Here is a 27,353-nt window from a genome sequence, read left to right as displayed (position 1 = left end):
ACAAATAATTAAAAGAATACATACAAATACAGAAAAGGTTACAGGTTAACATGCTCACACAAACACACACAACCTCACACACAAAGGCTAAACGAACACAAAACCTTCAAGAAAATCAGCAGCTAAAGCTCTAAAAGGAGAGGGACATAGATAGACAGATAGAGAGAGAGAGAGAGAGAGAGAGAGAGAGAGAGAGAGAGAGAGAGAGAGAGGGTAGCTACACTCAGCAAAACCCAGCTGTCTTTATGACTGAGTCATAAAGTAAAGGAGATTGTGGTTTTAGTGTTCAAAGGTTATACTGAAAGAAGGAACAGGGAACATCTTATTGATATCACACTTCAGCAACAACAGGTGAAATATAAAGATTTTCTGTAATTCTATCAGAGTGTTTAACAGAGTGCTGTAGGAGATCATGCACTCTTGGTCAGTTTATTATAGATACAGTAGAGTTGAATCATGTGTAATGAAATACAGGGGGTTAAAAGAGTGATGCTAAAATTTGTTAACCATTAAATATGATATAGCTTTAATAATTTTTACATGTGTATGTAGAAATCTCAGGAACCTAAGCAATTATTTTGACAATTAGTCAAAATCTTAGGAAAAAACACTATTTCAACATAATTAAAATATGGAAAAACAAATTGTTTTGAGATAAAAAGTCAGACTTTCAACATACTCCTGCCAGAAGTTGTCCTATTGATTTAGAGATCAGTTACATTTTTTGGCAAGTCGTCCCTGTGAGTTTACAAGAAGCCTCTGGATAAAATGCATATTTTGAGTAACATTAACAGCTCAGTGCTTGGACACTTCAGAACATTGGCCTCATTCTCCAGTATCTTCCTAAATTTGTTTTGAAATGTGTTCTTGAAAAAGGTCTAAAAATAGTCTCTGAACGCACTGAACTGTTCTCACCTTTGTGCTCTTGAGTGTGTATCGATTCTGTTCTTACCTAAGAACAAATCCCAGATAAGCAGACACTGGTGAATGTAAGAATCTTTGTGAAAACCGCAGTGGGTTAAAGAAGAAATTTCATCTTACGAACTCTTGGTGAATGAGACCTATTGTTGGGTAATTTACTACAGAATAACTGAAATAAAAAGTTTCCAAATGATAGAAAACATCCGCTCATCATTACTGTGTTGCGATTTATGCCAAAAACTGAAAAGAGAAGACCTCACATAGAGTTTAAAAAATAGGAATGATTTAAAAATTTAATAACAATTTTTTTTTTCTGGATTACTGAAACATGAAAGGGACCCATAATTTAAAAAAAGACACAGATAAACAAATAGTTTTGAGCTAAAACTTTTTTAATGTGTTATTGAGAAAGGTCCTAAGACATCTAATTAAAAGAATGTATAAAAATACAGATAAGGTTACAGGTTAACATGCTAACATAAACACACATAACCTCACACAAAGGCTTAACTAACACAAAACCTTTAAGAAAATCAGCAGCTAAAGCTCTAAAAGGAGAGAGAGAGAGATAGATAGATAGAGAGAGAGAGAGAGGTTCGGGGTAACTGCACTGTGTGGATCTCAGTTATCTTTATGACTGGGTCCTTGTGAAGCAAATGAATAGATTGTGGTTTTAGTGTGAGGGAGTGTCAGGGGTTCATACATGAAAGGGGTCAGGGAACATCTTACTGACATCATGCTTTACCCTACATGTTGTTCAAGGTTCAGCAACAATAAAGAGAGTTTTTACAGGTTTAGTGTAAAAATATTCTGTAATTGTATCAGAGTGTGTAACTGAGTGCTGTGGGAGATCATGCAGTCTGGGTCAGTTTATTATAGATACAGTGGAGGAGAATCATGTGTAATGAAACACTGTAAACAGTGGATAATACAGAGGAAACTCACTTCTGGAAGAATCTGCACTCTTGAACTGTGTGAAACAGAAGAACAGTGAGTCGTCATTACTCACCAGTGGACTTTCACAAGCTGAGTTTTTCAGTTTTCACTCAGAACAGACTGTTTGGATTTACTTGTCTCCTAATCACACCTGTTCAGACAGGTAGCTCAGGAGAGAGTTGTGATTGGTCCAGTAAAATATCACTCCACCCTCTCCAATCTGTGAAACACCTTCCAGCATTTCCTCCTGTGGTGGTGAACTAATCCAGTCCAAACAGGTTTACAGTGAAAGTTAAATCTTCAGCAGCTTCTGTTCAGTGAAGAGAAGATCATAAACAGAGAGAGAAAAGCTCAGAGGTAATTACTGAAGATCAACACGCAGAATTTACTTTCTGACTTGATGATTAAAGACATTTCAGACACAGAGAGAGCAGAACATCACTGTGGAACTCAGAGACAGAACTATATTTCAGAGAACAGCTTTCAGATGAAGGTAACATGTAGACTTCACTACTTCTGTGTGTGTGTTTACAGGATTAGGTCTAATCTGAAGGTGGAGCCATGACCTCCAAAATAAGCTTCTCTGAGAACTCACAGAAAGCTGAGAGGTGAGAGAATCATGGGATTTGGGGTAAAGACTGTATGTTCTCATCTACACCAACATGCAGGAATGTTTGTAGATCATGTCTGATATTGGTTGTGTTCTAGACTGGTTCAGGGTCGGAGATCTGACTCACCTGAACCCAGCTGTGTGTCCATGAAGAGTGATCACTCAATGGGCAAATACGTACACTTCAGAGAGGATAACAGTTCATCTGAGATCAGGTAAGAATGATGTGACACTGAAGAATGAAATGAAAACAACGCCTTTATTTCTGACAGGAGACAAAACAAACAATACACAGTCTTTTCTGTTTTACTGCATATTTTTCCATTCTGTAGAATTATTTTGTATGTAGAATAACATGGAGTGAATAAATCACACAGTGCATAGAACTGAATACTGAAATGAATGAATTTAAAATTAAGAAGTATTTTTTATTCTCAATATAATTTTAGTGTATATGAATTTAAACTCCTCTTTTGTATATTTGATTCTAACAAAATTTTCCCTATTTGGTGTGTTTTCCCTGATCTCAGCTATGTGTCCATGAAGAGTGATCAGTCAATGGATGTTCCCACTAAAATTCAGAGAGGAGGACAGATCTACTGATCTGAGGTAAAGACAGTTTTCAGTATGAATGGTGCAGTAAAATGTTCCTCACTTCCAGTCCCACCTGATTAATCTCAGCAGGTGAGAGAGGTGAGTTAGAGCAGGAGAACACTAAACTGTGCAGTGCTGTGACTCTACAGAACCTGGAATGAAGAAGACTGGATTAGGGGATTAAATTAAAGATCTAATACTGAGTGTTCATTTATAAAGTTTCAGCTGCTGCTAACATTCATTATATATATATAATATATCTACACAGTGAATGTAACTGAATTTTAAATGAATATGTTGTAACATATGAAAGTGTGTTTATTGAGCTGTTGAGGTTGTTCACAATACACGACTGATAATCTTATGATTTCTAACAGAGTCCAGAAGAACTCAGATATTACCAGGAGAAACATGGAGATCATATTCAAGGTTTGTGCGTGTGTTATATATATGAAATACATTATTTGCAGGAAGAGGATGGATTACATATTTTTTTTAAGTTTGATGTTTCAGTTTAGAGCATATTTGTTGTCTCAGAATAACATTTATTTTCTTTTGTTTTCTTTTGTAGCAATGACTTTATTTAACTGATGGTAATGAGCAGTCATTTCTCATAGGATACAGTATAAATCGTAAATTAATTTCTCACCATAATTGTGTCTCTAAAATGTTTTTTTTGTTTCAAAAATAAATTTCAGCCCCAATTTCTGTTAAGTGTCTCTAATAACTGTGCACTTACACATGAAAAACATATGAAGCAACACTGTAACTAGTGATGAGTTAGTCAGTGTTGCAGATCGATTACAGAAGTGCAGCCTATGTAATTACACATGTATAGCAACTTCAGTTTTGCCTCATGTAATTACACAAATGTATCTTCTGCACAGGAACTTTCCTGCAGTGTAGTGTTAAAGTTGTGCTTTAAAATATGTGGACAGTTCCTGTGCAGTTGATATAGAGGTACTATGTAATAATGTAGTAATAGTGGTAATATAGACGTCGCTTTGGGGGAAATGCAAAACATTTAATAATGTCATAAAAGTTACATTTTAAGACAATGGGACGTCTGCTGTACTGACATATTACAGACTTGTTTAAAGTTGAAACTGGTTACAGTGTCATAGCACTAGCAACATAAATGCTAGATAAATGTTAGGAAAGCTGGCAGATACAGTGTAAGTAATGTAGTATTATTATTATGTAATTATTATTACATACTTCCTTTTACTGCTAGAAAAAAAAAACTGAAAAAAACAACTTCTGTTCCACTCTGATTGAAAATGTGATTATTATTATGTTATTACCCTTGTGTAATTACATGAGGCAAAACTGAAGTTGATACACATGTGTACTTACATAAATATATGTCTGTAATCCATCTGTAAAAGTGGCTACATCATTAGTAGTTACACTGTTGTTACAAATATTGTTTAGATGTAACTACACAGTTCCTTATTAGGAAATAATAACTGTGTAAAACTGCAAAAGATAAACTTGTATTTTTGAGATAACACAAATAATGTGCTGGAAATATCATACTCAATAAAAATGACAACAATAATAATAATATAATAATAATAATAATAATAATATAATACAAATAATAATAATAATAATAATAATAATAATAATATTGTAGAGCCCCTCACACTGAAAACCATCCCCTGTCTCTTTTATCTTTTATCCTTAATTAGGAGCTGGAGCACAAAGTCATCTCTCTGGTGAAGAATCAACTGAAGAGGTTTGTGAAGCTACTGAATCTGGATTACCCAGCATGCTCTGGGAGAGAGGTGGATGACGAGGAGCATCAGAGCAGTATCAGAGAGGGGGCACTGAAGATCACACTGACCGTCCTGAGGAAGATGAACCAGACTGACCTCGCTAACACACTACAGAGCAGTAAGACATCAGGGTCATGTAATTCTTCATCACATAATTCAATATCAAGACTTCAAATGGTCATGGTAACATAACATTAATAATACTAAGCACAGAAATATTTGGTTTTGTTTATTGCACATTGTTGTGTGATGTCATTATAATGTGTCATAGTGTCTTTGTGTTGAAAGTAAAGTTGAATATTGCAATTGTGTTGTTGTTGTTGTTTCCTCTTTTTATCAGAACTGGCTCCTTCTTCTCATCAAAAGCTAAAATCAACACTGAAGGAAAAATGTCAGAAAATTAATGAAGGAATCTCAAATTCTGGAACCTCAACCCTTCTGAATGAGATCTACACAGAGCTCTATGTCACAGAGGGAGGGAGTGGAGAGGTCAATAATGAACATGAGGTTAGACAGATTGAAACAGCATCCAGAAGACCAGCAACACAGGAGAAACCCATCAAATGTAATGACCTCTTTAAAAATAATTCCATCAGATCTGTGCTGACTAAAGGAGTTGCTGGAATTGGAAAAACAGTCTCTGTGCAGAAGTTCATTCTGGACTGGGCTGAAGGAAAAGCAAATCATGACGTCCTCTTCATATTTCCACTTCCTTTTAGAGAGCTGAATTTGATGAAGAAGAAAAAACTCAGTCTAGTTGGTCTTCTTCATGTTTTTTTCTCAGAAATAAAACAAGTAAAACCAAGAGACTATGATCACTACAAAGTCCTGTTCATCTTTGATGGTCTGGATGAGTGTCGACTTCCTCTAGATTTCCAGAACAATAAGAGCTTATTTGATGTAACACAGTCAGCCTCAGTGGATGAGCTGCTGACAAACCTCATCAAGGGGAATCTGCTTCCCTCTGCTCTCCTCTGGATAACCTCTAGATCAGCAGCAGCCAATCAGATCCCTCCTGAGTGTTTTGACCAAGTAACAGAGGTACAAGGGTTCAGTGACCCTCAGAAAGAGGAGTACTTCAGGAAGAGGATCAGTGACCAGAGCCTGGCCAATAAAATCATCTCCCACATGAAGTCCTCAAGAAGCCTCTACATCATGTGCCACATCCCAGTCTTCTGTTGGATTGCAGCCACTGTTCTAGAGAGACTGTTGGGTGGAGCAGAGAGTGGAGAGACCCCCAAGACTCTGACTCAAATGTTCACACACTTCCTGATCTTTCAGATCAAAAACAAGGACCAAAAGTACCATGGGAAATGTGACACTGATCTTAAACAGACTAGAAAGAGTATTCTGGCACTGGGAAAACTGGCTTTCCAACAGCTGGAAAAAGGCAATCTGATCTTCTATGAGGAAGACCTGAGACAGTGTGGCATTGATGTCAGAGAAGTGTCAGTGTACTCAGGGGTTTGTACCCAGATCTTCAGAGAGGAGTTTGGGCTGCACCTGGGGAAGGTGTTCAGCTTTGTGCACCTGAGTGTTCAGGAGTTTCTGGCTGCTTTATATGCATTTATTTCCTTCATTTCCTACAACAGAAACGTTCTGTTAACAGGTTTATTTGGCTTATTCAGAAAGTCCACAATGTCAGACTTCCTCAAGTCTGCAGTGGACAAGGCCTTACAGAGTGAGAATGGTCACCTGGACCTTTTTCTCAGATTCCTTCTGGGTCTCTCACTAGAGGCCAATCAGACCATCTTAGGAGGCCTACTGACACAGACAGCATACAGCTCTCATGACAAAGAGGAAATAGTTCATTACATAAAGATGAAGATCAGGGAGAATCCCTCTCTAGAAAAAACAATCAGTCTGTTCCACTGTCTGAATGAACTGAATGATCATTCTCTGGTGCAGGAAGTCCAAAGATACCTGAACAGAGGAGGTTCCAGTGGACTCAGTGGAGCTAAACTCTCTCCTGCTCAGTGGTCAGCTGTGGCGTTTGTGTTGCTGAATTCAGATGAGGAGCTGGATGAGTTTGACCTGAGAAAATATGATCCATCAGAAGAATGTCTTCTGAGGCTGCTGCCAGTGGTCAAAGCATCCAGAAAAGCTGTGTGAGTATTTTCACTCATAATTGTTGTACTGCGTTGTGTTTAATGTATAAACATTTGGATGATTTCCCTCTCTTTACATGACATTCTTCTGTTTCTATGTGCTTAATAAAATCACATTGCAGTCAATATTGATTCTTGTCTGTCATTAAGTAGCAAAGTACTTACAAACTAACAGCAAACATTAAGAGGATCAAGTTGATATAATATGAGCCCATTATGCTATTTTTGTCTTTTTTTTCATCATTGTCAGTACAACCTGATCTGGTACTGGTGTTTTTGTTTTAATGGATTAATATGCCGGCCTATGGCTGTATGAAGGCAGGAACCAGTGAGTGAAATTTGTTGAAATACAGCAAGTTTTTTCTGGTAGCTGTACCTGTACCTGCATGTTTGAAATCCCCACTGTTTTTAGTCTGTTCCATCCAATTTCACTGTCAATGTTGTCAGTATGTTTTATGTCCCCATGGACCTCTATTTTTGCAATCTATGAACCTCTTTCTATCATGTCATGATTATAACTTCTTATCTGTCTGTATTTTCTTATCTAGTTTTTGAAATTTGCTTGTGTGATTTGTTGCTGACTGTTCATTGTTTCACTTATAACTTTAGCAAACCTAACTTCCGGTCAGTGATATATTCAAAGACTTTGATGGCATTCACTTCAACTGATTAAAATTACCAACATAGTAGCCATATTGAATCAGTACACTGAATCCACGCTGACTCACTGATTTAAATGAGATTTGTCTTTCTTATTAAAATGCAAAACAAAGGCCAGAACAAAAGCTTATATAGTTTGTTTCTAAATGTGGAGTGGTGTTTCCAGACAAAGGAAAAAGCTGAGAACCTCCCCCTAATGTAAACTAAAAGAAAATATGATTTTGCCTTAGTCTCTTATACATGATAATACTTCATGCTAAAGTTCAATAAAAATCTAAAAATGTAAAAGTAGATTTCACCACCATGCAACAGCCATTTAAATGGATCTGCATGTGGAATTAAAGCTTTCTATGGGTTACTGGGTTTCATGTGTAAAAGAATTGAACATTTAATTACTTGCATAAAAACAATAATGATTGGCTGAATTATCCTGTTAAAAAGACTTTTTTGTAATGAACAACCTTTTCCTTAATGCTTAGCTGGTCCTAATTAAACTGCTAATGTATTTTATCTATAAATCAATGACATTACTTTGACCCCTTTATAAAGTACCAATATGTTTTGTACATATAATAATCTTATTATAGATTTTACATTAAAATATATTTACCAAAAAAACACTTACAATGTTTTAGTTATTACTCATTAACAAAATACATTATGATTAAATTGTAAGTAAAAGTAAAAGTGAGAATTATTAATAACATGATGATCAAGAATTACTGGCTTTGGATGAATATTATCTAATTGTGGGCTCTGATATGAACACTTTTGTGGACCCAAGCCTAGATAGAACGCCCTCACTCATTTCATTGGTTCAAGTAACTGCCTCCAAAGCCCTGAATAACTTAATTAAGGACCTAAACTTGGTTGATGCTTGGCGGGTTAGGAACCCCACCATCAGAGATTACATATATTTTTCACCTCATCATAAAATGTTTTCCAGCTGTCATCTGCAAGAAATAGCAATGCTGGCCCTGGAACTCTTAATACATGGACTCACGGTATTTCTAAAGTCAGAAAGGCAAACAAATGGCAAACTTACCCAAAGTGTGAAATCCAAGAAAAAAACAAATACTAGGCAAAACGAGGTCATAACAGGAGAACAAACAAATGAGAAAGGCTTGGTATGAACTGGCAAAACAGAGGCAATATGTTGCAATGACTGAAACAAACAGACAAGTATGTATGCAAGAGATAACAGATGACAACAGTTAGATTTCTGGTGACTGAGATCTAATGACTGATGGATGATTGGTTGGCTGGGTCATGTGACTGACATCTTGGGAGTTGGAGTTGGAGAAAGTAAATCAGTTTACAAACATTCAGTGTACTTTCTAGATGTCATGATGAAGTAACACACGGACACATGGATGAAGTAACACTTCATTGCATTCTAATTCTTGTCATTTAAAAAGTATCATGTGCTGTATTTACTCTGTCTTTACAGACTGGCTGACTGTAAACTCACACCAACATCTTGTGAAAAACTTTTGTCAGCTCTACAATCAGTAGATCGAGCTGGACCTCAGTATTAATGACCTGCAGGACTTAGGAGTAGATCTGCTGTCTGTTGGACTAAAAAGTTCATACTGTAAACTGAAGACACTCAGGTGAGCTTTCTGTAACTTGAGAAAAAAAAAAAACATTTAATTAATGGGAAATAATATGGTAATATTAAAGTAATAAGTTGTACTGACCTAAAAATACATGGTAACTTTCTAGTTTTTAATATATAGAAAGGTAGTAATTTTAGTGGATACTAGTTGGTTATACAATGGAAACAGTATTAACAAACTCTAATTTTCCATAAATAAAATGGTAGTTTTATGGAAATGGGGGTGTGAATATTTGGGTGGTGGATCATTCTCAGCACTGCAGTAACACTGGCGTGGTGGTGTTGTGTTAGTGTGTGTTGTGCTGGTATGAGTGGATCAGACACAGCAGTGGATCCAATATTTTAGGCACATAGTAATAATAATAGTCTTTAATACTCATAATTCATTATATATATTTTTTGGTAATGGAACATTGAACTTGGAACATTGAAGCATTTGCTTAATTGCATAAAAAGACTGAGTGAATGATTTAAACCCTGTTTCAAACCAATTTTAAATTGTGTTTCACAACTTTTTCATTAATAGTCCTTAGGAAATGGATAAGGTACACTCTTGACATTAAAACAATTAAGCTGCTATTGTAAAGTACCACTATATAATGTACAAAAATGTTAAGGCACATATTGTGTTGAAAAATATTTATGAAAAGAACTCACACTGTTTTAGTTATTACTTGATAAGTTAACAGTTAAATTGTAGCATTTCGTGATGCACAAATAAAAGTGATAAATTAACTTTCAGTAATAGATTCTTTTACGGGCCTGTTATTATAAATTGTCACCAAAATGCATCTTGGCCCCTGCTGCTTCAATACAGAGTCAAGATCATTGCCAATCCAAATATTTTAATGAATGAGGTATCTGCTATATTAAAGGAAGAGTTTGGAAAAAAATCTAATTTAAACATCTTTTTACTTAACTCAAAGTAATATATTATTCAATATATGATTGGGTGTTTGTTTTGTTTATTATATCACATCATAATCAATAACTAACATTGAATGCACATATACATATTTTTTGTTTTTCAAAACTACTGCATACAAAGTACATTGTCAGGCAAAACTTGTTAAACATGGTTTGCAGTACAAATTGATTATATATTGTTCAAAATTATTGATGTAATGTTTGCAATGTGTGAGTAAGAACCCAGGAGCTGAACTTATCAGTAACATAATGAATAAAATTAACTTTAATGAGTTGTAAAGCCACTTTTAGTGTGAGAAAGAAACATCCAGTGTACTTATTTCTAGATGTGAAGATAAAGTATCACATGGATAGTAACATTATTCCATTCTAATTTGTCAGGTGGTCAAAACAGATGAGTTGCTTGCAGATTAAAAGATAAGGTTGAAAAAGCATAGTCAGAACAGGATAGGGTCAAAACCAGAGAGCACAATAACCAAACCAAAGGGGACATCCAGATGGAACCCAGTAACCAGTCCAAGTAAAAAAAGAGCTCATTAATGTCCAGCAATCAAACTAAACAGGCAAACACAAGGTAAAGTTAGGTAAAGTAAAACAGGTCATACATCAGGTTTACAGAGAAGGAATGCTCAGTATGCAATGGGAACTGTTATCAGTACTTCGCAAAATGCTAAACTAAAGCCTCTGCTTAAATACAAACTAACTGAGTACAAGTAATGGAAAAACAGGTGTGTAGACTTACAACTCAGGTGAGGTGGAGCGCTGAAATAAATGTCTATTGGTTGCTGGTGATGATGGAGGAGCCATGTGATCTCCCACTGAATCATAGGAACTGGAGTTTGCAGACAGTCCATTGACCCAAGTGAGTCGGAAGGTGAAAGGGAACCAGTAGAGTAAGTGTCCTTGGCAGGAGGTGTGACATAATTCTCCAGATTTAAACTGTACCTTGTGCTGTATTTACTCTGTCTTTACAGACTAGCTCGATGTAATCTCACAACAGCCTCTTGTGGAAAACTATCATCAGCTCTAGAATCAGTAAATTTCTCCCTGAAAGAGCTGGACCTCAGTAACAATGACTTGCAGGATTCAGGAGTGGAGCTGCTGTCTGCTGGACTAAAGTTGTCACAATGTAAACTGGAGACACTCAGGTGAGCTTTTTGTAAATTTGTTATCTTTGGTTGAAAGTGCCATTTTGAATAATAATTCATGTATATTTGGAGATTTTCTGATTTAGTGGGTAGTCCTGCCCCCATCAATGAGAATTCAGTAACATATTACAGATCATTAACAAGTGGACAATGATATGGTGGTACTATGGTAATAAGTCATACTGACTTAAAAATACATGGTAATTTTCTAGTTTTCATATAGACCAAGCTAGTAATTGTAGTGTTTACTAGCTGGTTATAAAATGGAAACCAAGGTAACAAATTCTAATTATCCATAAAAAAATATAAATTTTTCAGTTTTTCTCAATAATTAATTAGTAACTACTAGGTCTGTATATCCCACTAAATCTGACCATTCACAGACATAGTATTTATTTATTTATAAAGCACATTTTAGTGCTGTACAAAGTTGATAAGTTTAAAACACATATAAAGGACAACATAAGGTACAAAGATCAAGGTTCAGTACAATCAATTCACAGAATTAAAGGCTGATGGGGTGTGATGTGGTCCCTCTGTTTTGTGCCTGTGAGAAGGTGAGCTGCTGCAATTTGGTAAATCTATAAATTAATTATTGAGGACTTACAAACACCCATGTACAAGCTGTTGCAGTAGTCTAAGTGAAATGAAATGACAGCATGTATGTTCTTCTCCAGGTTTTGTAGAAGACAGAAATTATTTCATTTTGTGGGTAGAAGGTCAAACAGGTCAAGGTTATTAGGTTTCACATATTCCAACAGTCCACCACGATTATTCATTATAAGATTGGTATGCCTGGGAGAGCCAAAGAGGACCACTTCAATTTTGTCTTCTTTTAGTTGGAGAAAACTGCATGGGTCTTTAGGCCACAAGGGGAGATACAGCTGTGTGTCATCAGCATATCAATGGAACAGATTTTTCCCAATGGAAGCATGTATAAGAAAATGACCTAAAATGCATCCTTAATAACTACACACCTGATTGTAGAAGTAGAGGAAATTACCAACATGTACTGTAAAAGTCCTTTTACAAAGCCAGGACTTAAACCAGCTCAGCGCTGTTCCATTAAGGCCTACCATGTGCTCAAGATGCTTCATGAGTAAGTTGTTTTCAACAGTATCAAAAGCAGCTGTACGGTCCATCTAAACCGGAATAGCACATTTTCCTGTAACAGCAAGCAGCCGGCCATTGGTCACCTTTAAGAGCTGTGACTCTGTACTGTGGAAGGGTTTAAAACCAGATTGAAAACTTTCAAAATATCATTTTTAGTCAAATGACCCTGCAGTTGCGAAAACACAACAAAGCTCTCCAATACCTTAGAGAGAAATGGTAATTTTGAAATTGGTTCAAAATTATTAAGTGTAGTAGAGTTAAGATTGTGCTTTTTAAGTAAAGGCTGGACAGCAGCATGCTTGAATCAAGCAAGAACAGTTCCAGAAGATAGGGAGGTATTTATTATGAGTGGACCTATTATGTCAAACATTTCTTTCAGGAAAGAGTGGGGATGATGTCACTGGGAGAGGTTGTAGGCTTCATATGAAAAACGACTAATCTCAAAAATGAAAAAGAGATGGGTTCAAAGAGACTAAAACTGTCAGGAAGAGAGATGGGCTCAAAGAGACTAAAACTGTCAGTGCACCCCAAATTTGGAGGGGGGTCGTTGGCAGAGTGTTTCAAATTGACTTTGATTATTCTCAGTTTTGCCAATAAAAATTGTTAAAGAAATCTTCATAAATTGTAGAAGTCTCAGCAGGGTAATAAATTGGTGTATTCAGAGCAGAATAGATAATATTAAACAATACTCTGGGTTTATTGCAGTGTCTAGATATAGTATCGGCAAAATAACTTTCTCTGGCTTTTTTAGCTGCATTTTGGAAGGCGGACAGGCAGTCTTTAAGATCTCACAAGATGCCTAGTCTGTCTTTCCATTTCCACTCCACTTTCCTTCATTCTCTTCTAAGCATGTGAGTGGTATTTAACCAGGGCTGAGATTTGTATTTCTAGTTATGCGTGTAATATTTTTAACTCTGCATCTGGTACATTTATGCATATGTTCTGGGAATGTTCTAAAGTAGCAGATATATGGACCTCTACAGTAGATATATTATCTAAAGTACTTGAGTACTTCAGTATTCCATTGTCGCCACATTTCTGTCTTTTAAATGATGGCTTAGCTCTTCAGTTTTCATTGATTCAATGAAGGATGCTGATGGCAGGTTTTACAGCCACCAAGAAAACTGTCTTGCAACTTTGGATTGCCCCGCAGCTTTCAGCAATGAAATTCTGGATATCTAGTTTTCAAAATATAATTTGAATGGAATATCTTATAGCAAAGCTTAACAAGGCAAAACAGTCAACAATAAGAAACTGGGAGACTATGACTACATGACTTATGACTATATGATTTGTGTGATATTATATGACTGATTGAAGAATTTTAGTTTCCAATTAAATTATGTGATGTTGTTTAATTATGTAGTTGTTTATGTATTGTCTTTGCTTTATTTTTGATTTGTGTGTATTCCTAAAATGTATGTCACCATCCTGTCTTCCCCTTCTCCTTACCTTTCCCCACCCTTGTTGTAAAACATAACAAAAAAAAATGCAATAAAAAGTCAATCTCAAAAAACACAGCCCAACATCCTAAATTTCAAAGTTGCTGATAGGAAAACCATAAGATAAACTATGTCAAGAGTATGACCATGATTATGACTGGAACCACTAATGGACTGTACTAGATTAGAAGAGTCCAGGACAAGAGTCAAAGGCTTACTGGCACAACAAACATGGATATTAAAATTCCCCAGGATTAGCAATCTATCTGTAGTAGGTGTAATCCAAGCTAAAATGTTAAAAAAATCATTAATAAAATAATTTCAGCAGTCTGTATATAAGAGCACAGGTAAGAGGCTCACTACATTCGAGTTTCAATAGCTGCACATCAACACTAGTGAAATGTTCAAGTGGAAAGCTCATTTACAATGGTTATTAAAAAACACAGCCACTCCCCCTCCCCTTCCAGTAGCTCTTGGGTGGCTTTAAAGGTAACAGTTTGGGGGGTAGCTCGAGAAGAGGACTGAATTCACTAACACCAAGCCAGGTCTCAGTCCAGGTTGAAGTTCTTCAAAATAAGTTTTTTTCAAGAGGGATTTCACATTGGCCAAATCTGTTTTTATTTAGGTGGTCCATATAAAAAAAGAATTACTCTGTGGTCCATATAAAGTCCAAACTCTGTAAGTTCATGAAGCAAGGCATACTGGGAGGGTATAAAATTGCCTATAGCTAAAACATTAAGGAAATGAGTTTGCATCCACTTCATGAGCAGATCAAGACAATTCCTAAGAGGAACTTTTTCAGGTTGGTGATACAGCATATAATTTTTTCAATCCTGTTTATGTTTAACAGACCTTAAGTTGGCCATCTTAGTGTTATTTATACTGTTCCTCTTATTATTGTTTTCCTCATATACGGGAATAGTTCGCTTGCGCTTTTTAGACTGGTCCAGTGTGTAGTTTTTGTAACATTATAGTTTAAAGACAAATTTCTCCTGTGGAAAATGAATGGCAGAATGTTTAGAACATTCAGTCTAATTGCCAGAAATAATGTTACAATGCACATCTCTCACACAGACACTCATACACAGTACACAGACTAACAGACTAACAGCCTAATGCACAGCAATAACAACAGTAATAACAGTAGTAATAACGGTAATAACATTAATAAAATATATATATAGATATAATCATGACACACAGACAGCCACACACTCAACACGCACACACACCACAAACACACTACACCACACACACACCATAAACAAGAGACCACACACTCACACGAATCACAAACACATCACAAACAAACCACACACAAACACTTTCTACACACCATAAGGCAGCAGCTTATTTAAAGCATTTGATGATTTAAGATACTAGTGCATTTAAGGTGACTGTGAATTTATGGTGGCACTGGATTTAATGTATCAGTAAATTTAAGGTGGCAGTGAATTTAAGGTCACAGTGGATTTAAGGCAGCAATAAATTTAATGTGGCACTGGATTTAAGGTAGCAATACATCTCAGGTAGCACTGAATTTGAGGTGGCAGTAAATTTAAGGTAGCACTGAAATTAAAGTGGCAGTAGATTTAATGTAGCACTGAATTTAACATGGCAGTATATTTAAGGCAGTACTACATTTAAGGTGGCAGTGAATTTAGGTTAGCAGTGGCTTTAAGGTGGCAGTTGATTTAAAGTATCAATGAATTTAAGGGAATGCTGTGTTTAGTAGCAGAGCAACCACCTAGAAACTCCATAGCAATTTCATGAATAACATCCCAGTTCAAATTTTAAGGGCAAGCCTGGTCTTTTGAGTTGGGATGGAATCCACCCCTCTCTGGAGGGTGCAAGGCCAGGCAGTACACAGACTGGCTAAACTGACCATAAGCTAGCTGACTTGAGGTGCCACATATGTTCCATTTAATTGAGACTGTGTTTGTTGCCTGAATCAAGCAAAATTTCAGAAATCCTCAAAAAGTTTTTTCTATTATCTAGTTGGTATCAGATTAGTTAAAGAAATTGCAATAACAACACCTTTTGTCTAAAACTAGAACTGCTTATGAATAGATTTCTTTAATATAAGGCCATTTTGGTAAATGAAATAATTACTGATCATGATTTGATGTTCTATGCCTCACAGAAATGTGGATTATCTAAGTACTTTTTTTCAATGACCGGCTGGTTTCTTTTGTTTTTTTCCTAACATTTAAAATAGTTTATTATTGTAAAACCTTATTCTCTGTTCATATTGCTCTTTTTGTGTTTTTGTTTTGCTATCCTGTGTGGACTAGAGGAGGATTCCCCTTTTGAATCATGATTCTTCTCAAGGTTTCTTCCTCGTAGTCTTAGGGAGATTTTTTTTTGTCACTATCAACTTTGGTGATGCTTATTGGGGCCCAGACTGTAGAGTCAGTTCATTGTGTTTTCATTCCATCCTGTTTGATTTCAGAGTGTTGATGTATATGTCACAAAATTTGAAGCTTGCTGTTTTTGTTCTGTACTGCAGCAGGTTTAATGCTGTAGGTAAATACCATCTGTCCCTCTTTTTCCTTCTTTTCTGCAGATTGTCTGGTTGTATGATTACAGATAAAGGCTGTTCTTTTCTCGATTCAGCTCTGAAATCAAACCCTTCCCACTTGAGAGAACTGGATCTGTCCTATAATAACCCAGGAGAGTCTGGAGTGAAGCTGCTCTCTGATCTACTGGAGGATCCACACTGCACACTGGAGAAACTACAGTGAGTTACTGATTTACTGTCTCTATACACAGACTGATTGTAATTATACATATTATACACATTACTGACTATAGTGTTTTACTCTAGATGTGTTTGTCTTTATGGTGAGGTGGTGAATTGTTGCTCTTCTGAACATGACCATAGGTGACATGAGGACACTGAGGTCCAGTGTGTGGTAGTTTTGGAAGGGTTTTTTATCAGATTCAGTGTAGAAACAGTGACAAGACTACACAATCACCAGTGACTGGTTTTCAGTTGACCTCAGAACAGCTGGTGTTTGGTCATAAACTTAAACTGTCCATTATTTTTTTTATTTTTGTATGAGACACTAATGCTACTCAGAATGACTCTGTTCTCTTGAGATTTTCAGGTTTGCTGCACCCATACTGTTGGCTAACATACAATTTTATTATGATAAAAATCTAAGAATTTATAAGTAATTAACAGATTAGATTTGTAAAGTGTAAACCGAACAATTTTACTTAGACCCCTCATAACAGTGCTGCTCAATTTATGATATAAGCCTAAATAGCTATATTGGCAATGAAATTAATGTTAACATTAATTCAAAGTTGTTGTTTTACCTGCTTATAACACTACAACCATCATGAGAAAGTTCACTGTTAACTAGCACTCTGATGGCAAAGTACCATTTAAAATTAATAAATCAGCAGGTAAATTAAGTTGTATGTGTGGTTAACTGTATGAGTAGCCTAGAGTCAAAGAGACATGCAAAGAGAAAGAGGGAAAGAGAGAGAGAGAGAAGGTTTAAATTTTCAGCTGACAATACATAATTTTCAGCTGAAAATACATAATTTATTAATTACCTAAATAAAATTAATTAGGGTGAATTCATCATGGACTATATACTTTCAGTGATGTTTCAAAATTGTTGTAGAGTTCCTTCATTTGTATCAAATCTGTGTTATTTATGCCTTTTCTACACTTTATTTTATCAAAAGGATCTAGCTTCATTACCTTAATTTTTTTTCTAAATACCAAGTTATAAGTAATATATAAAATATTACTGATTAATATGATTAACATATAAAGTTACAAATGTGCTGTGACTCTTATTAGTATTTTTGAACAAAAAGAATAAATTATGCACATACATTAAAAATAAACAGTACAACCTTAAACAGCAAAAACATTACAGATTAATTTTTATAATACTCCAGAAAGTCTCATGCCTTTATAAGGAGTAACATGCTCTATTTGGAATGAAATATACTGTGTTCAGAACTCCTTACAATGAGTTCAGTATATTAACAGTAGAGGAAAGTGGGTGAAAATGCAGCATAACTCCAGAGAAACCTGTTGAAGTATCAAAATGTCCAAACATGAAAAGAGAAAGAAATGATATTAATGAAACTTTTCATGAAAATGAAATTTTTCAAGAAGATTACTAATTCACTCATTTTTTCTCTTTTTTTTTGCTGATGTATTTTTAGCTTCAGAAATTGCTCTTTTAAATCTGAAATATTTTTTACTTCTTACTATTGGCACATTTTCAAAGGGCAGGTCTTAGAAGAGAATGTTCACTGCATTGTTTATTGGATAATTGATTTGGAGTGAGAGGTCTTCTGACACATAGCTATGCCCAATGTGTGAGCTGTGAACTGCCCCTAAGTGCAGCATTCCACTGACTTGTCCAACATTTTTAGCAATGTCTGTCGTATTACTCTAAAATGATTAATGTAACACAAATGTATGATTATGTTTTGCTCTGTGTAAAATTATATTACTGTTATTTCATTAAATTGTTGAATGTAGCTGTAGTATCTTTCAGGTTTACAGTTGCTAGTGCTAACAAGTCTTGCAGTATTATCTATAGATAACCACCCTAGAAGTGCGACATACGGCTAACTAGGCTAGCAGTGTGATTTAGGGCAAAGTATGCTAACTGTACTATTAATCAATAACTGGGCTAAAAGTGTGATTTAGCACTAACTAGCATAGTAATGTAATTGAGCGATGCCTAGCCTAGTAGCTTTATCTATAGATAACTAGGCTAAGTGTGATCTGAAGCTAACAAGCCTAGCAGCATTATCTGTACATAACACAGCTAATAGTGTAATCTGATGCAAACTAGCCTAGTGGTCAGGGTTTAGTGATTCTGGGGCTCTAGGCAATTTTTTTTTTCCAGGAAGCAAAAAGTAATATCATCCCAGGACAGTTTGACTATTTGCTTTTCTCCCTCTTGTCCTAACAGAGAGCAACAAGATAGAGGGTCAATGACAAAATATGAACAGTCACATTATGACCAATGAAGCTGCCTACACTAGCTCTGAGGCAGAGTGTGATTTTAAGCAGCTAAGGAGGATCTCCATGACCCTTCCAGGAAACATGAAAGGGAAATTTTCAGAGTGCAGAAAGTTTGCTGTAAATGAATACTGTTTGTTTTGTGACACTAATTGATAAGGGTACTTAGCTAGCCAGGTAGATTAGGACTTAGCAGATACAAGTTAGCCAATAGACAGAGCTGCCCAAAACAACAGCATATTAATGAATTTCCTTAGTTTGACCTAAAGTCTTGAGCTGTTTTCTGATACATCTGCAGTTTGTTTACATTTTGAGTAAACACTCATTTGCTGTTTCCAGTGTGGACATCCTGAAGGCTTTACAATGCTACCATTGAATTCTTGATTCATGATTTCTTTTGTTTTTTGTGTATCTTTGCAACACTTGGATAACTTTTATTTCAATTTCTCTCAATATCCACAAAAATCACAAAAACCTCCTCTCCAATAAGTGGAACAGTCACACTCAAAGTGTAAGCTAGGGATAACTATACTAGCAGTGTGGTCTTGAGATAACTGGCCTAACACTGTGATCTAGAACTAAGAAATCTAGCAGGGTGATCTATAGTTAACAAAGAAATAATTGTGATCTAGAACTACCACAGCAGTGTGATCAAGGGGTTAAAATTAGCTATGTGATCTAGTGCTAACTAGCCTAGAATTGTTATCTAGACCCTAAGGCTCTTGCAGAGTGATCTAGTGCTAACTAGCATAGACATGTCATCTTGTGCAAATGAGCATAGCTGTAATATAGAGCTATCTAGCCTAGCAGCATGATCTAGAACTAACTGGGCTAGCAGTGTCATCTAGTGCTAAAAAGCTTAGTAGAGTGATCTAGTGCTAACTAGCCCATCATGTCTGTAACCTAGTAATGGAGCTAAAGTTGTTCAATGTTTTATGTTAATTCAGTGTATTAATCTGAGAATGGTAATGAAGAGCAGCAGTATTCTGTAAACTGGTAATGGAGCTTAAATATCTAACGCTAGTTCACTGGATTAATGTGAAGATGGTGATTTGGAAGTACAAATAGTCTGTATTACGAGCTGTAATGAACAGATGGTTTATTTATATGGTGAAACAGGTGTGTGTAATCAGAAGTCAGAAGACCATTGATAGGTGGACTGGTTAGAGTCCTAATGTGATGAAGCAAGGGGTTCTGGGAACTGTAGTCTGAGGCAGCCATGTTGGCTGTAGTTTCAGCCAGGTCAGAGGGAGGCTTAACAATACCACCCCCCAGGCTGAAGAACAAAATTTTCCAACAACCAAGGCTCCAGGACATCTGGCACCCAGCTTCTCTCCTCCAGTCTGTATCCCTCCCAGTTGATTAGACACTGGAGACTCCCTCCATGCTGCTGCATGCCTAGCACCTGACAGACAGCACAGAGCGGTGTGCCCTCAACCTCCAGCAGTTCCAGGGGAGGTCTGTCATGTGGTGCCTTGTCCAGTGGACCTGGAACCACAGGCTTAAGGAGTGAAACATGAAAGGAGGATGAGATGTGGAATTGAGTGGCAGATTGAGTCTGTAAGTCATATCATTGATCTTTTTTATTACTTGGATTGGACCGATGTATTTGGGTTGTAATTTATGGCTAACCTTCCCAAACCTGAGGGCCTGTGTGGACCACCAGACCCAGTCCTCAGGCTGAAAGGAGGGGGTCTCCCCATGATGCTTGTCCATTTTTTCCTTAGCACGCATGAGGGCCGCCTCAATGTTACAATGAGTCTGTTCCCAGACCTCCTTGCTGCATTTCATCCAGTCATCGACCACTGGGATGTAAGAAGGGGAAGCAGTCTAGTGTGCTAGTGGAGGTTGATACCCTAGCACACATTGAAATGTGTTTAGACGAGTACCAGAACAAATCAGAGTTTTATGTGATTTCTGCCCAAATTAGAAACTGGGACAAGTCAGAGGGTTACTACTGCAAAATGTGCCAAATGAATTTTCCCAATTCTTGATTCACACATTTGCATTGACCGTTGGACCGTGGATAACACCGTAGGTGAGACTGACATTGATACCTAGATGCTCACAGAAGTCTGACCATCCTCTTGATGTGAAGTCTGGGCCTTTGTCAGACACTATGTTTTCAAGAACACCAAAATTGTAAATAATGTGTGTATATAAGGCGAATGCTGTGTCTAAAACATTCTAGAAAAGCAATCCACTATTGTGAAAATGGTGGTGAATTCTTCCGAAGGAGGCAAATCTGCAACAAAAGTCCATGGCTATGTGTTACCAGGGGTATTCCAGCACTGGGAGAGGCATAAGCTTGCCAGCAGGCAGTGTTTTGCTTTGGGTGCATACAGAACATGAGAACACAAACTAATGAACGTACTGTTTTAATGTTTCCCGCCAATAATGGTTGGATAAGACTAGCTGGTTAAGAAATTCACCAGGATGACTGGAGTTAAGAGAGGAGTGACCCCAATGATTAAACGATCATGAAATTGCTCTGGTATATAAAGCTTATTCTGAGGGCAGCCATCAGGGATATTTACATGTTCTAGAACTCAAGTATCCCAACGAATGCCTACTTGGACTGAGGGGGGAAGAATTGTCTCAGGCTCAGATGGACTCTCTTTCTCCGAGTTGTTCTGGTGTATTTGTGATACTGTGTCTGCTTCAGAATTATATGAACCAGGGGGATATTACATGCTGAATTGAAAACGCGAGAAAAACATTGCCCAGCGGGCTTGTCTAGTATTCAAGTGTTGTAACGGTGAATTCTAGAACAGGAACCAGATGCTTGCAGCAGAGGCTTGAGTTCAAAACTTTAATATCAAAAGGGCAATCCAAACTCAATGTCAGCACACAGAAGCAGAAGGTTGAAAACCAGAGAATCAGAACAGGATGAACGGGCAACACTACAATCATAGTCATAAATTAAAAATGGGTCATACACAGAGTAGCAGAAAACAAGACAATGGAAATGCTCGGTACACACATTAGTGTAATGATACTTTACAAAGAAACTAGACTAAAGCCCAGGCTTATATACTAAACTAACAAACACATGAAATGAGGAACAGGTGTCTATAATTATTAGTCAGGTGAACTGGAACAGGGATAAGTGGATTTCTGAGAATCCTGTGTCAGATGTTGCAGCAAGGGGTTCTGGGAAATGTAGTCCTGAGTGGCAGGGTTGGCTGTAGCCTGAGCAGAGGAAGCCATGACAGGTGTTTAGCAGAACAGAGACATTCTAAAGTTTTGTGATCTGTAGTAACCAGGAAAGGGTGAGCAGATCCTTTTAACCAATGCTGCCATTCTTCTAAGGCAAGTTTGGCAGCTAGTAGTTCATGATCTCCAATGCCGTAGTTCTGTTCCACAGGGGTGAGTTTGTGTGAATAGTTGTGTGGTAGCTAGCTTTACTTTTCCAAAAAAAAAAGTAGTGGCTACTTTTTAGCCACTTTTTGAAAAGTAGTGCACTACTTTTTAGCTACTTTCAAACACAATTGTAAAAATGTCTGTGTATCTCCACCTGACACACCAAACAAGCCCAACTGAAAGTGTGAACAAGGCACTGCATTTAATCATGTGCCAGAAAGAAACATAAAATTGAACAATCAAACTTACACAGTCAAAGGCGTGACATCCAACAAAAATGTAGACTAAGTAAAGGAAAAGTCAATCATTCCAGGTTTTTCCTAATATAAATCAACAAACTGTACAAACCAACAAACTATACAAACCAAACAATTATGTGTGAAGCATTGTCAACTATTGACATAAAACTGCAATTTAAACATTTCAGCAAGAAATGTACAGACATTCAGACTCCTTTTCAAAGAAGAAACTGGTGAATGAGAAGCTGACTTCAGAATCATTAAAAGTCAAACAATGAGAGACATTTTAAAATAATTTCAAATTTTGAGGAAAAGTTTCCTGGTGGATATGCAAGAAATGCGGATATAGCTGAACTGAAGCATTAAGCAGAGCAAAGTAAGTCTGTGTTTGCATTTATATTATATTTTTAGCTTACTCCAGTATATCAGTGCATACTGAGACATATTTATTACAGGCAAGATGGTAAAAAGGGACATAAAATGTTGTGGCTCCCAGGGTGGTTTCATTTTTGTTGAAAGGGAAAATGTTTCTTCTTAACATTTCAGTTGCCAACACCTGAGATAAGCCTGCAAGTAAGGGGAGATCACTGCGTGGGGCTAGCATGTGACCATTTGCTCGAACTGTCCGTGGCTCAGTCAGGATTGCACAATTGCCACCAGCCCAGTTAACGTCTGTGTTCTGTGGTTCAAATTTTGAGCGGATTGCCTGAAGCCTTTAGCGAAAATGTAACCAAAAACCAAAAATTTGTAGGTGCTATAGTTACATTTCATAAAGCTGTAGTGGCTACAGCTATTAACTACAAAAATTTGTAGTTAGCTACAAAAAGTAGCGTGCTACTTAGCTATTCCCCCATCCTTGATCTATGTACTCTCTCATGGCTGTCTCCTGCTCCTGAGTCAGAGGATACACTCAAGATTTAGGTGAAGTGGGACCTTCTATGAAATCAATAGAACAATCATAGGTACGATGAGGGAGCTTAGTAGCATTCTTTTTACTGAAAACCTCAACCAAATCAGAGTATTAAGGGAGAATTCATGTAATGTTAATGGGTTCTGGACTTTCTTTGGAGGTGAACAAGATTCTAAGTTCAGGTGTAGTGAGACCATGTGAATGGCAGTAATCTGACCACGCAGTAATTTCTTGAGTAGACCAAGAGATTTAGGGGTCATATTTCTGTAACAAAGGAGGGCCTAAGATGAAGGAGGATTCAGAAGAGTCAATAACCAAAAAAAAAAAAAATTAACTGTTTCTCTAACTAGAGGGGTTCTGTGATGAAGGAGACAGGGTGGTAGTGTGAATGGTAGTGTGAAATCTCAACGCGTAGGTTGCCACCAAGTGATTGCCTTGTTTTGTTTTTTTTTTTCAAAAATTGTTCACAGAACATCTCTTCTATACAAGACCACCCAGAAGTAGCCCCCTCTAACGCCTTGTCCGAAAAGTGTGAAATAACGAATTTTGGCCTGATCAGTACTAGATGGGGAATTACTGAAAAACACTGACCATTGATTGGTGAAACCACAACACTTGTCAGGAGATCCATTCAATTTTTCAGGTTTACTAATGTTATCACTTACTGGGGCTGTCTTGTTAGAGGTAGAAACTGGGACAGATACAGCAAGTGAAGCAACAGAAAGATTACGCAGTTGGGAGGTGATGTCCTTAATACCCATCAGGAGTTGAGCGAGCTGGGCCTGCTGTTCAGCTTGTTGTTGCATTAGATCTCTGACAGACTGAGTAACACATGCCAATACCTGCTCATGATGTCCCAGAAGCTGACCTTGGTGGCTTATAAAACAACCAGATGTCTGCCATCTGCATGATGGTGAAGTGTCCTGTAATGGTGGCAGACAGAAGCAGATGCTCGCAGACGCTTGAATTGAGAAATTTAAGATCAAAGGGTTGATCCAAAAGCACAGTCAAAAAACAGAAACAAAAAGTAAAAAAACCAGAAATCTAAAACTAAGCAAAAGGGGAAAATCAAGGTCATAAACAGACATCAAAGCAATGCTCAAAAGGGAGACGATACTTTGCAATGAGTCTTTGCAAACAGATAGTTTATATGCATGGGGAAACAGATGTGTGCAATCAGAAGTCCGGTGATGAAGAGTTTTGATATGTGGATGGTTTAGAGTCCTGAGTCATCCGACAAAGCAAGGGGTTCTGGGAACTGTAGTTTGAGGCGGCCGTGTGGACTGTAGTTTAGCTGGGCCGGAGGGAGCTGTAACATATATTGTAATGATCTGTTTTATTCTTTATTTTAGTTTAGTTTTATCTAGACTGTAAGGTCTAAAGGGTGTTTTATACCATAATGATCTGTTTTAGTCTTTATTTTAGTTTAGTTTTATCTGGACTGTAAGGTCTGAAGGATATTTTATACCGTAATGATCTGTTTTAGTCTTTATTTTAGTTTTAGTTTAGTTTTATCTATATTTTATACTGTAATGATCTGTTTTAGTCTTTATTTTAGTTTAGTTTTATCTGGACTGTAAGGTCTGAAGGATATTTTATACTGTAATGATCTGTTTTAGTCTTTATTTTAGTTTTGAATTGATATGAAGTGTATTGAATGTATAAATGTGTGTTTGTTCTTCAGGGTGGATCATAGAGGGAAGATCAGGATGAAACCAGGACCACAGAAATGTAACAAACAAACACACACACACACACAACACACACACAACAGCCCCCCCCCACACACGCACACACATGCACACACAGTATACCTGAACACACTTTCAACACACTATACATAAACACACTATACACCAGCATTCAACATAAGCAATGGCCCGATATCCCGAAGCTAGTAAAAAAGTATGTAAGACAAGTTGATTGGCCAGTTGCTGGCCCGTTCGGAGCAGTGACAGTTTCCATTCAAAGGACTGTTGCTAGCATTATGCCTTTAGCAGCAGTGGTCTGCGGAGAAGCCTGCTGATCTGCAGGAATATATGCAACCCAATGACCAAACTGTTAGCTTGCTAAGATAAAAAAAAAAAACAGCCTTCCTTAGGTAGAAGCTAAAAACACACCAAGATTTCCTCCCCACCACTCCATCCACATTAGTGCCTTCCAAAATAATAGTCCTTGTCAAAAAAAATAAATTAATATTACATTTTTTAAATGTTCTAAGAAGAACATTAGTTTTTTCGTTATGGACAAATCTTTACAGTGAATATACCAATAAAAAAGTAAACAGATTTATGGAGAAGTGTTTTTTTTTCCTTTTTTTCCCTCTGGGCCAGTAAAACTCTGATCTACTGACGCAAGGAGCCAGTGGGAGAAATACATTACGTAGGACACTGTACACACACACACACACACACACACACACACTGTACACAAACACACAAACACGCTATACACAAACACTATATGCGCACACACACACTGTATACACACTATACAAACACACACTGTATACACACTATACAAACACACCACACACACACACACACACTATACACACACAAACATATGCACCCACAAATGCGCTGTATTTTATGCTCTTTAATCTCTGTGTGCGTGTGTGTGTGTGTGTGTGTGTGTGTGTGTGTGTGTACAGATATATGTGATCTCACTCTGGATCCAAACACAGTGAACAGAAATCTCTCTCTGTCTGAGATGAACAGAAAGGTGAAGTGTGTGGGAGAAGATCAGAGTTATCCAGATCATCCAGACAGATTTGAGTACCGATATCAGGTTCTGAGTGTCGAGAGTCTGACTGGACGCTGTTACTGGGAGGTTCAGTGGAGCGGAGATGTTTATATATCAGTATCATACAGAGGAATCAGGAGGAAAGGACCAACTAATGACTGTGGGTTTGGATACAATAATCACTCCTGGAGTCTATTCTGCTCTAATAACAGATACGTTGTCTATCAGAATAATCAGGAAACTGTCCTACCTGCCCCCCTCTCTCCCTCTAATAGAGTAGGAGTGTATCTCGACTGGGGGTCTGGCACTCTGTCCTTCTACACCATCTCACCTAAAACACACACACTGACCTACCTACACACATTCATCACCACATTCACTGAACCGCTCTATGCTGGATTTAGAGTTTATAAAAATTCCTCAGTGAGTCTGTGTGAGATAGAATAACATCTACAGAAAGAGAGAGAGAGAGAGAGAGAGACAGAGAGAGAGAGAAAATAACCTTTGCACAGATATAGAGAGAAACAGAGAGAGAGAAAGAAAAGAATCACTAAAAAAAACTCCTTTATTCTTATTTCTGATCATGCTGCAATATTTCTCGGATCAGTTAATTTATCAAATTATCAGAAGGCCATTAGATATTGGTGTTACGATACCGCAGGCAATCTAGAGGATAATGGGGTCAGTAAAATTATTTACAGGCAGGGATGGGGGAGAGTAGCTAAGTAGCACACGACTTTTTGCAAATTTTTGTAGCTAATAGCTGTAACTGCTACAGTTTGTATTAAATATAGCTAATGGCTGTAGCGCCTACAAATTTTTGCATAGCTATAGCAATAATTTTTCACTACAATTGTGCCACAGGCTTCAGGCAATCCACACAAAATCTGAACCACAGAACACAGTCATTAACTGGTCTGGTGGCAATTGTGAAATCCTGCCTGAGCCGTGGACAGTTTGAGCAAACGGTCATGCGCTGACCCCACATATTGATCACCCCTTACTAGCATGCTTAACTCAGGGGCTGGCAACTGAAATGTTAAGAAGAGCCATTTTGTCCTTCTAACAGAAATTAAACCACCTTGGGAACCACAACAGTTTATGTCCATCTTACCATCATGGCCATAAATAAGTCTCAGTATGGCTATTGTGCTAATACAGGATTAAAATATAAACGAAAACATAGACACACTTTGCTCTGCTTTAACCTTTAGCTCAGCTGTATTCGCTTTT

General features: G+C 37.1%; 1 protein-coding gene and 1 pseudogene across 1 annotated transcript in view; both read left to right on the top strand.

Moving 5' to 3' along the window:
- Positions 1-27,353, top strand: part of LOC118798412 (NLR family CARD domain-containing protein 3-like) — a 77,029-nt gene that overhangs the window by 16,817 nt on the left and 32,859 nt on the right. The window lies entirely within an intron of this gene.
- On the top strand, positions 276-27,353 carry LOC118798448 (annotated as a pseudogene).

The sequence above is a fragment of the Colossoma macropomum genome, unplaced genomic scaffold, assembly GCF_904425465.1.
Source record: "Colossoma macropomum unplaced genomic scaffold, Colossoma_macropomum, whole genome shotgun sequence".
NCBI lineage: Eukaryota > Metazoa > Chordata > Actinopteri > Characiformes > Serrasalmidae > Colossoma > Colossoma macropomum.
Note: the sequence above shows the minus strand (reverse complement) of the source record. Positions and strands in the feature narration are given on the sequence as shown.